The sequence below is a fragment of the Physeter macrocephalus genome, chromosome 14 (genome assembly GCF_002837175.3).
Source record: "Physeter macrocephalus isolate SW-GA chromosome 14, ASM283717v5, whole genome shotgun sequence".
In the NCBI taxonomy this organism is placed as follows: Eukaryota; Metazoa; Chordata; class Mammalia; order Artiodactyla; family Physeteridae; genus Physeter; species Physeter macrocephalus.
Genome location: NC_041227.1, coordinates 128,296,521 through 128,308,133, shown reverse-complemented (window position 1 = coordinate 128,308,133; position 11,613 = coordinate 128,296,521).

The window sequence follows — 11,613 nt, the reverse complement described above, 5'->3', positions numbered from 1 at the left end:
TTCCTGCAATTTAATATTCCATCGATTCCCTTCGTGACATGAAATCAGTGCTTGCACGTTAAAATCATCTGAGGGGTTTTCAATCTCATTGCCCATGCTGCAGCCCGGGCCAATTAACCAGAATCTCTGGGGGTGAGACCCCCCCCCCACTCCCAGCCATCCATTTTATTTTAAAGCTACCCAGACGATTGCAGCGTGAAACCCAAGCTGAGACCCACTGGACTACTCGGATGCAGAGTACACGGAAGAGTACTACTCTCTTCCTTCTTGCTCAAGGCATATGGTCCAGGCACGGGTAGCATCACGCGTCACCTGGGAGCCTGTGAGAAATGCAGACTCAGGCCCCACTCCAGACCTGCTGGATCAGACCCTGCATTTGACAGAATCTCCAGGGGTTTCCTGTGCAGATCCAAGTTTGAGGAAAACCAATCTATTCCACATGGGCCCCAACAGACTTGGCTCATTATCAGAATCCCTTGCAAAGCTCAGAACATTCCTAGACCTCATCACCAACTCACTGAATCTGAATGACCATGGGTGGCCCAGGGCTTGGTACTTTCCCCCAATATTTTATTTGAAAACGTTCAAACGCATAGAAATGTTACACCTGCATACCCACCTAGACTCTGCGACGTCAAGATGCCGCTATGTTTCATCACATATCTATGCATTCATGCATCCATCGACCCATCTTACTTTTTAAACATGTCGAGGTAAAATGCAGACAGCAGGACCCTTCAGGCCTAAATATCTCAGCATGTACATGACATCGCTAATTTTTAACAAGGTTTCCTTCGTGAGACTATTCATCTAGGGACAGTCTTTTTCTCTGTCCAGAAAGGACAGTACTTTAGACTTGGTAAAAAGCATTCCTCTCCCTCCTAATTTTAAAAAAGGGATACTTCAGCCTCTCTCGGTGCCATCACTTTCAGTATTACGAGATGATTTCTGGTGTTTGACCTACTTCCACATTGCTCCATGAATCCCATCTCCTTTCTCCCTTGTTAGGACGTTAGAAGACAGTCACTCGCTATTATCTCTACTGGATCTCTTGTATTTAACTCTGTTAGTCACTGGATGCTCCAACCCCACCCCTGGTGCTTTCCCTCCAAAAAGCGTCTCCTGGCAAAACACTGGATCTCTTCAGCAGTGCATCTGTGGAAACTAACAGCCTTCCTCTGCACGTTCCAATTCCGTAGCTGAGAAGCTGTGGAAGAGGCTTAAGGACAACACGCTCTATTGCTGCTACTTCCAGGTTTTGGAAAACCATGGACCAGAGAGCAGTGATCTCAACTATACCTCTGGTTTTCCCTCCATCTTGGGTTTACTTGGACCGTTACCTGCCGAATACAAAACTCCAAACTCTGTTGTTCGGGGCTGATGTGAACCCCAAAACTTATCAGAGATATGTTTCTGCTAGTTTAACCCGGAAAGGAGGCTGGCCCCAGGACACAGGGCAGGACCGTTCATTCTAGTCAACAACTCAAGCGGTTTTAGGAAAGAGGCTCTGCCATTCCAATAGTGCACTAGCCCTTAAGAATCCTTCAGAATCTTCGAGGTGGGGCTGCAGTTAGAACCAGTCCAGCGGGCGCCCTTCGGATCCTCCCCGAGGCACCCAGACAGTCAGCAAAGCCCTCAGGATAAATTCACCAGAGTCATAGCCCAGTGATTTCCAAATACTCTTTTCAGCAAAGCTACCAAAAGGCTGTCCCAGAGTCTGAACACCGGCCCAAGCACACCAAGTCGCTCTGTCTTACAGAACAAGATAAAAGGGCCAAGAATGAGGCAATAGTCCCTCAGCATTTTCACCTACAAACCTAAAAAGGCCTGGGTTCTCTGACCCCCACCCCGGCCTGCTTCACGTCCAGACCACCCACTCTCTGTTTGCAACTGTTCCTCCACCCTTGAAACCTGACACCCTCCTCGGTAGGAACCACCCATGTTTAAACAAATAAATATCCCACAGTAACCAGTTCCCCGGTGGGATTCAAATAAATGTCCCAGGAAGGAGTAAGGGGGGAGGGGGAGGGTACCCTGGGCCTTCTGTGCAGCTTGCCGGCCTCAGAGCATCCTTGGGCAGGGGTTTCGCTGCAACCATTGGGCCCGTCGGTGCTTATGTCCAGGGTTAGCAGTGAGACCCACCCCCCAAATTGGGGAGGGATTTCATGGGCTGAGGGGCTCTGTACATGCCTCCTGGGGAGGTGGTGGCTGCTGGAACTCGGGGAAGGGTGGCAGGGATGGTGGGGAGCGGGTGCTCCAAGAGGAAGACCCCCCCCAAAGCTGTGCAGGGATTCCCTCTGACCTCCGGGGTAACTCAGCCATAAACCCTGAATTCCTACGGGCATTTGGGAGGGTGGAAGGGTGGGTGGCCGAGAGGAGAAGGAATCGGCTCTGGATGACTCAGAAACACTTAAATATAAGCCAGAGACTCGCCTGCAGTGAGGAGGGGATGGGTGGAGAGAAGCAAGAGAGACCCACAAGTCAAAAATCTCCTTGCCTCTGACTCAACGGAGAAAACCACCGGGCGTCCTTGGTTTCACGGAACGTGGACGGCTGGCAATAAAGGCTCAGCCCTGTCACGGGTCGGTTGGTCCACAGAGTCACTAATGAAAAGGATTTTCAAGCGTGTATCTGAGAAATCAGAGGGAAGACGACACTTGCCCCATTGCCACTTTAAGAGAAACTCCAGGAGTGGCAGCCTTCCCCCAACCCCCAGCGGAGGGAGGAGAGGCTGACCCTCCCTCCTCAGAAGCTGGCCCAGTGGGTTTATGGATGGAGGAGAACGTGGACGAGGCTGTGCTAGAAAGCTGGCCGCACACCAGCTTCCAGCTTCCACACGAGTGCGTAAGGAAGAGAGGGGGGATGAGGGTGACCACGTTTCAAAAATAAACACAAACCCCAAAATAAACACTGTTAATGGAAGTGACTAATCAAGGGTGTGCTGAACTTGGTGGCTCTTGATAAGATACAGGGGGAAATGCACTTGGAAAAAGTAACAGATTTTTTTTTTCCCCCTTTGATAAATAAAGCAATGGGGAGAGGGCAGGGGGGTGGTGATGAGGGTTCATGCTTGTTTCAACCTGGCAGCAGAGGTTGAAAAAAAGCACAGTTTCTCAATCCTGACACTATAGACATTTGGGGCTAGATAATCCTTTGTAGTGGGGGCCCGTCCTGTGCATTGTAGGATGTTAAGCAGCATCCCGGGTCTCTACCACTAGATGCTCATAGTATCCTCCCCTCTAGCTGTGACAACCGAAAACATCTCCAGACACTGCAAGTGGCCCCTGGGGTGCTGGGTAGGGGGACAAAACCACCCTTGGTTGAGAACCAGTGGTTTCAAATCAGGAACATAGCTGAGTTTGAAAGCCACCTACGGGCTCCTGGAAGGCCTCAGAAGGACCAGGCAGCTGGCCAGCAGGAAAGGGATGTAGCGTCTCATGCATTTGAACATTCGCTGGTCATTAATGCTGTGCACCAACAGGAAGCCACCCACTGGCCTCCAGACCCACACGCCCAGAATCCCGTGGGTCAAGGGGGAGGTCCTAAGATTTAGCCTGTCAGCAAGGGGGTACACAACTCTACTGCTTCCAAAGTTCTCGAAAAACTGTTGCCATTGGTCTCTAAGTTGCCTTGGCCGGGAAGGTGAGTGACTCTGGCCCATTTCACAGAAGAATTCTGCAGAGAAAGGACATCAGGGATGCCAACTGGAGTCCAATGGGCGGAGCCAGCTGTGTCACTCAGCTCCAAAGGGAGCTGCAGGGGGGCCCATGGGAGTCACTTCTCAGACACCAAGCTTCTCTTGCAAGACAAAGACTGATGCGAGGGCAAAAGGGATGGGAGAGGGTTTTTAAAGACACAGAAATCCCTTGGCCACGCACAACTTCCTCTCTGCCCACCAAGTTTCCTGGATTTAGCACAGCTGTCCCTTTGGTAGGGGAGGGGAGGATTATCCAAGTCCTGTAAGCAAAGTGTCAAACACCTCCTGTGCCATCGTTGCCAGCAAGCACCTCCACAGGGACCACCTTTAGTCCAGGCTGCCCCTGTTTCCAGAAGAGAATCGCATCCGAGGTCATTCTGCACCCACGCAGCCTGGCCCGCTGTGTCATGAGTCCATGGGCGGCGCGGGTATTTGCTGCAAAAGGGCTTTTCTGTTGGACGGACTCGGGAATTTTAAAGTGTCGGTTGCCTACGTCATTTTGCAAGAGGGAAAACAGTTCCGGGTGCTGCTACCTTGCCTCCCTCCGTAAGCTCTGCCCAGAGACGGGCTGCTGGGCTGGAGGGGAAAAGTGATGGACGGGGACGAGACGAAGAGAGGTGAGAAGGTTATTGGCTGGTGCATCCTGCTCTGAGTCTTCGCCTTTGCCTCTCCCTCCCTCCACCCCCAATTCTGGAAGCTATCTCCCCGCCTGGCCGGGTGCTCTCCTCCTCAGCAATCTGCTTTCCACCAAAAAAAAAAAAGTGTTGTAAATAGAGCGGAACTGAGAATGGGTTGCAGCCCGGATGAAGTCTTCCCCACCCTGGAGAGCCCAGCGGCCCCGGCGGAGGGCTGGCCCACCCCCAGTGCCTCTTGCTCAAAGCGTTCTTGACCCTGGAGCGCCCAACCCTGACGGCAGGCACGAAGCTACCATGTGTGGATTTTGCTTCTACAGCACTTTGCCTGGACTGGATCCTTCCTCCCTCCTAGGCTTTCCAGATACCTCCTCTGGCCTCCTCTCCCTGCAGATACTACCCTCTAGGCATCCAGGGAGCCCTATTCCAGGTGGGGACCAGAGGCCCGATGCATCAATGCTCACCATCAACTTGCCGAGTGAGGTTGGGTGGCTTAATTGACCCACCTGAACCTCAGCATTGCCCAAACCGAGGTCCGCGAACAAGGACCGCAGGCTCTCATCGCATCAGATGGTTGAATACTAACTTTTATGAAGTTAGAAACTCCCATTGCTCTCAAAGGGGCCTGGGCACCAGGCTGGGGGTGGACCTTTAGACGTATCTCCTCCTGTGTTCTGGAAAAGTCTACCCACGGCTCATCCCCACCACGCACAGAGCCAGCAGCACGTTTTGGGATCGAGGCTCAGCACATGGTTCTGTGCATTTCACTCATTAACACACACGAACAGGATTATTCCCATGCCAACCAGGTTTTATTAATGAGGGTCTCACACCCCCTGGAATAAGAACCCTTCAGCCCTCCGAAGGCAGGGCCGTGAGAAAGCCCACATCCTCCAAAGAGGAAAGTGTCTCCAACATCCTCCAAGGGGTGAAGGGTCTCGCTTCGCCCTTCACCACGTCACCAACTCGTGACCCAGGTAAAGCCCAGGACAAGTGACCCTGTGACAGCTCTGGGATGTCTCGGGGAGAAGGTTTGGGAGTGGCAGCTGGGAAGGCCATTTGCAGGCTGGGGCTCACGGGGAAGCTGTGGGGGCGGTGGCGGAGCACACCCTCCACCCGCCCCCCCTTCCTGGTGCCGCCCTGAGTCCAGCCTTAAGGACTCCAAAGCCAGAGCCAGCCCGTGTCTTGTCCGTGAGTCAGCGCCGCTCCGCTTCTCAGGGCCTCCCTGAATTCAGCACCGCCAAGAACACCCATTCATCCAACCAGGCAAAGGCAAGGAATTTCGAAAGCGAAGTGAACTTACGCAGAAAGTAAGTATTACCCACACTGACCACCGTCCGCTTGGGGTGTGCCTTCCCTCCCTCCATCCCAGCACAGAAGGCAAACAGGGCAGAGGGGAATGAGGAGGGGGAGGGGGAGTTTAAAATATGCAAATAGGGGCCCTTCATAACAATGCATTTCTAAACAAGTAAACAAGAATAATCATTGTTCCAAGTTGTTTGGTTCTTCCCCCCCCCCCCCCGCCTCCGCCAGTTACATCTATTTCAGAGCTAGGAAAGAATAAGTTAATCCTCTCTATCTCCTTTCTTACAAGTCTGGTTCAGAGCCCTGGAAAAAAAAATTAAAATGCTGAAACAAGGTATTTTTTCCCCTCTGGATGAACTGCTTTACAATAAGCTACCTGCTGGGGTCAGGAAACCTGAGATCAATGGCTCTCTGCTCCCACGAAAACTCACAAGGGGGATTCATGCTGAAGAGACGGTCACCCACACATAAACCTTTGTATCTGTTCCAGCTTTTATTTGAAACCATTTCTCTCCTCTGCTTCACCTCCTTCCCTCCTTCCTTCTCCCCGGAGAAGAGCTTCCATCCAGGGCAAGGTGCCCGCCATGTCCTTGCCTCGTCTGGAAGTGAAGGGGTGATGCAAGAGACGAGAGGAGGCAGGCTTGGGGGCTCGCTCCCACACTACCCCGAGAGGGGGCATCGTTTCTTTACTGTTAGGTGTGTAAAGCTCAGAGGGGGAGAAACGGTCAAAATCAAAATAAATCGCCAGCGGAAATAGGCAGCCCCTCCCTGGGAATGGTAATTGCCCAGAATGAACGTTTATCCAAACACACGAGGAAAATGGTTCCTGTTGAAGGACCGGGCTAGGAGCACTCCTTACTGGAAAGGAAATTTGTTTACCACATTTTATTTGTTCCTTCGTTTTTAATGCTGTTCTGGCCCCATGTCCTGTAAACAGAGCAGCTTTTCCATTCTCCGGCGGTGCCAGGAGAGCTGAAGACAGAACAGACGAGCTGGTGCCAGAACCCTGAGCGACTGAGGTCTCACAGCTACAAGAACCCACACCCAGCCGGGGGGTGGCTGAGAGAGGAGCTTGTTGGTCTGCAGTGGAGAAGAAGGGTGTGGTTTGAAATCTAGGTGTGGAAATGGCGAGAAGGCTGCCTGGCTTGTGAGATCAGCTCCTTTCTCTGCCCGGGTAGAGGAGGCAACAGAAAGGGCTTCAAGAACCCTATGTGTATGTCTGATTGAGTATTCTGTAGGGCTTCCTTAGTCAGTCGAGGCAACTGACAAGTTCTGGAGAGAACCTGGACTTGGGGAGAAGAAACCTGACTGGTATTAGAGTCAGATGAAGCTGACGTGGTGCTGAGGGTCTCCAAGAAGGAGAATCACTGTTCCGAGGGCTAGTATCCAGGCGTCATCATCTATACTCTTGGCTGGCAACCCAGCTCTAGCCCCCAAACCAAACCAAACAACCAAAAGGGCTCCCCACAGCTGGAGAGATTCAGTGGTGCCTTGTTCACGTCGGGGAAACGCAGATGTAGTGGCGGAGTTCGCATTGGAAGTCTCCTACTACCCAGGCGCAGAAATCACGTGAGCCCAGAGTCATGGCAGATGAGTCCATACAGTTTCATGGTCAGAGCGTAGAGCTAAGAGCCCACATTTATCGAGCGCCGCGTCGCTGGCACCGTTCTAAGTGCCACACCTGCAGTAACTCATCTAAACCTTGCAACCACCTTACGAAGCAGTTTAAAGATGAGGTTAAGTTACTCCCTGGAGGTGTCACTGCTAGAGGTCTGGTGACGTCCTAAGACAGGAACCTGAGTCTCTGAATATCTGAATGAAAAAGGGCAGCCTGTTTCCACCACAGCCAACTCACATCCCCCTGGAAAATGAATGAGAAAGAGGCATTAGGTAAAACAACAGAGATTTGGGGCTATTTTGTTACAGCAGCCTACAGTGACTAATACAGTTTGCACAGAGAAACTGTAACACTGCCCTTAGGGCAGGGGCCTTACGGGGTGTGCTCTAGGGCAAGTCACTGAACCTCCCTCACCTGACTTTCCTCACCTATAACAAAGAGGTCTTAACACCATCTCACAAAGTTGCTGTGATTCCGATCAGAAGCTTTGGCAGCTTTTAAACCGTAAAGCACTGTTAAGACGTTGGGCTGTATTCTTTCCTGAACTGCCTGATTTTTCTTGGCCAAGTGTCTTCCCATCTCTTGAATGTCTGAAATTGGTCTTGGTGACCAGAGCCCACAGATGACACCCACTTTGTCCAAATTCTAATTTTACTCATTTGTACAAAGAAGAGGGGGTGGTCTTTGAGTTCTTCTCTTCCCCCAAAAGGTGAAACCTCTACCTACCTTTCTGTTCTCCTCCCCACAGAAGGGTTGGTTAATCAGATAGCAAATGGGAACAGACTCTTCTCTCCCTGGGTCTGCGTGCTCTCAAATGGTGCCCCTTCCACCTTTGCCTTCTGTCCCCCAGTGGTAAGCCCTGGGACCCAGGAGGTCCATCCCCGTCAGCAGGGGACCTGCTCATCATAATCCAACTTCTCTGTTTGCGACTTGCCGGAAACGTTCATGACAGGGTGAAGAGCAGGCAGCACTATCCACCCAGATTCTCCAGTAATACGAACCATGGGTTTATTCGGCAAATGCGACTGGTGATTTTATGTGTGCCGTTCTCGTCTGACCAGACTGTAAGATCCCGAAGGCAAAAGACATCTCATATGTGTTGTGTTTTTCTTCTGTATTTCTCCCTATTAGACAGTGTGAAATTCTTTAGAAATTCTGGCCTAAACTGTTGATTTTAAATTTCTCTTTCCTACCTTAAAAATCACCCTAACTCTCAGATAACTGGCAAAAACCAGACATAGTCTATTTCAAGAGATTCTGCAGGGAAAGCAGCCTATCAAGGAACAAGCACATTTTCTCTGCTGTTCAGAAAACACTTTATTGATTAATAGGCAGACAAAAAACAGGCAACCTTAGTGGCATACACAGTAACAGATCACTAACAGGGAAAGTCAACTCAACATCTTCCTTGTATATCTTCCAGGTAAAAGCCACCAGGATACAACTTAAGAGCTCTGAACTTCAGGTGTCCAATGACCTTGGCATGAGTCCCAGCTCTCATATATGAGACTTGAGCAAAGCCATGGCTCCCTGTACATCTCTAATTTCTGAGGATGAAATGTCGATCACAGTGCCTGCCATGTGATCCTGAACATTCTTGGCCATTTTAGGGATAAATTTCAAAGTGTACGGAGTGACCCTGTTCCTGCTTTTATGAGAGAGAGACAGACAGACAGACAGACAGAGGAATGTTGGGAGAAACACGTTTAAAACAAGTTCAGTATAAGCATAGTAAATGACATACGAAAGGTGTTCTGGTGAGGAAGGAGGGAATCAGCGTTTTGGGGTACCTAGCCAGTGCCAGATGCCTTAGGAGAATATGTGACAGAGGGAGAGGTCACAACTGGTTGAGAGGCAAGAAGAAACCCAAGAAGGCCCTTGTCCTAGAGCAGGGAGCATTTGAAATGAGCCTTGAAGGATTAACAGGATTTCAGTAGCCTGGTGGCCCAACATAGATCTTTTAAAGCCTAGACTCATCCAGGAAGAATTGCCAGGGGATTAAAACTCATGCTGAGTTCAATCAAAAATCACCACTGGAGTGTGAAAGGAACTTTCTTAATTAAGCAATTCCAGAACATTCCCAACTGTTGACTACATGAGCAGTGGTGGGGAACTGCCCGTCACATCCGGGCGGGCTGGTAAGATGCCTTCTCCACGGACAGTGACCAGGGTGGCCTGGAAAAGGGCATAGGGGTCCGACATGGAGCAACGTACCTTGGTGTGCTGTACCCCACGGCGGGTGGGTATTAGCGAACACCACCCAGGAGACCCGAGTACCCTGGAACTGCAGCGCTTTAGAACAGAAAGAAGATGTTTACGGCAAAGGGTAAAGAATGTGCCATCTCGATCAGTTTCACTGCAGCTCATACGTGGAAACTGGATAGACCGGGTGGCTGTCTAGCCCCTGGAGGTCTGGATATCTCACTCCATGTGATCCTGACCAGGCTTCTTGGCCTTCCTCAATCGATAGAGATTGATCAGAGGCCAGACAAGAAATTCAGGCCAGGCTTTATCGGGGCCCCTGCTGCAGCAGTGGGGAGCCAAAACAAGTAACAGGTCCCCTTGCTCGCTCCCTGAGGGGGGGCGAACTTGTTCCTTATATGGGGTGAGGGTAGGGGCGTGTCGGGGGTCGGGCCCGAGTGGCGGGTGGCTTAGGAGGTCTGCCCACCCCTTTCGTGGTGCTGTGTGCAGGGGGCACGCGCAGTGCCCTGCTTTTGCCCCTGACACCCTGTTTTCCCTGTTTTCTCTCTTCAGAAACCGGCAGTTGGGTTTTTGGTCTCTTCGTTATCGTGTTGTCCAGAACTTGCCCGGACTGCACATGCACGCAGTTATTTTTAGTCCCTTATAGTCTCTTTGTATCTTGTTGCTCAGGAGTCGCTTGTCCAGGTGCCAGCGCCGCAGCAAAGGGTCCCAGGTCCCAGCCTGTCTCACATGGGCAGTGACGAGCCTGATCAGTTCACCTTTCAGCACATCAGGCTGAAATCATCCGTCCCCGTGAAACCACTTAGAAACGGGAGATCTGTGCCTTTGTTCCAACGGCTGTGCTCATATGCTCATTTCAAGTTTAATGAGGGGCAAGAGCTTCACCCAACAGCCTGGGACCTAACTTTTGAAGAGCTCAAGGATGGAGGAGATGCCCAAGGACCACCTGGTGGGCTTGCAGCCCTGAGCCACCGCACCACGGTCATGGGTAACCCGCAGGGCGGCCGGGGTCCTGGACGCAGACAGCGTCACGCCCAGGACGACAAGCCTTCTACACCCTGCTCTCCCCACCTCTCCGAAACCCAGGCCTGAGCTACCCCTACCCTAGAAGGTGGGAGTGGGGGGCAGGCAAAGGAGGAAGGAAAGGAGAAAGAGACGGAAAACCATTTTTTTAAAAAGAACCCTCTTCCACAGGACCTGATAACCTGGAGCACACGTGATCAGGGCTGGACGGCGTACAAAAGCCGAAAGGGAGGTCCCAGCACAGGTCAACTGAAGACTTAATATTTGCCTTTCACTAAGCAGACTAATAAGGCCCCTACAGTTTTAGCCACGCAGAGCTCCCAGTTTTTATTTATTGGTCAAAACGGCAGGTGGGTTTTTTCCCCTCCCAGTCACCCCAGGTAAACAGCAGTTCCCCTTCCGCTCTCCTGTCATCTGTCTGTGTGTCTATTTGCCTTCTCCCTCGACAAACTCTTGCTCCGTATAGCTGACAACGAGGGCAAGCAGCTTTGAAGTAGTCTTTGGTCATGGACTTCCCAGGACAGCCCCGTCTGGGGCCTGTGCAGCCGAAGGCAAAGGCAGAGAGAGCCGCTTGTCAGACATCAGCTGCGTCAGGCAAGACTTAGAACTTGACACATGGCAGGGACCTTGGAGGATCCTCAAGGCCTCCCACTCCACCCTCCCCTCTCCCATTTTATTGATGAGAAAACTGAGAGCCGGAGAAAAGGCTTGAGTGATTTACACATGATCTTGGAGCAAGCTGAAGTTAAGGCAGGACTAGAGCCAGAGAGAAAAAAGAACAAAAAATAGCAAATCTTACCTACTGTATAGCACAGGGAACTCTGCCCAATATTCTGTAATAACCTAAGTGGGAAAAGAATTTGAAAAAGAATAGATACACGTTTATGTGAATCACGTTGAATAGATACATGTATATGTACAGCCGAATTAACTAACACAACATCGTTAATCAACTATGCTCCAATATACAATAAAATTTTTTTTAAAAATAGCAAATCTCTTTTTTTTTTTTTTTTTTTTTGTGGTATGCGGGCCTCCCTCTGTTGTGGCCTCTCCCGTTGCGGAGCACAGGCTCCGGACGCGCAGGCTCAGCGGCCATGGCTCACGGGCCCAGCCGCTCCGCGGCATGTGGGATC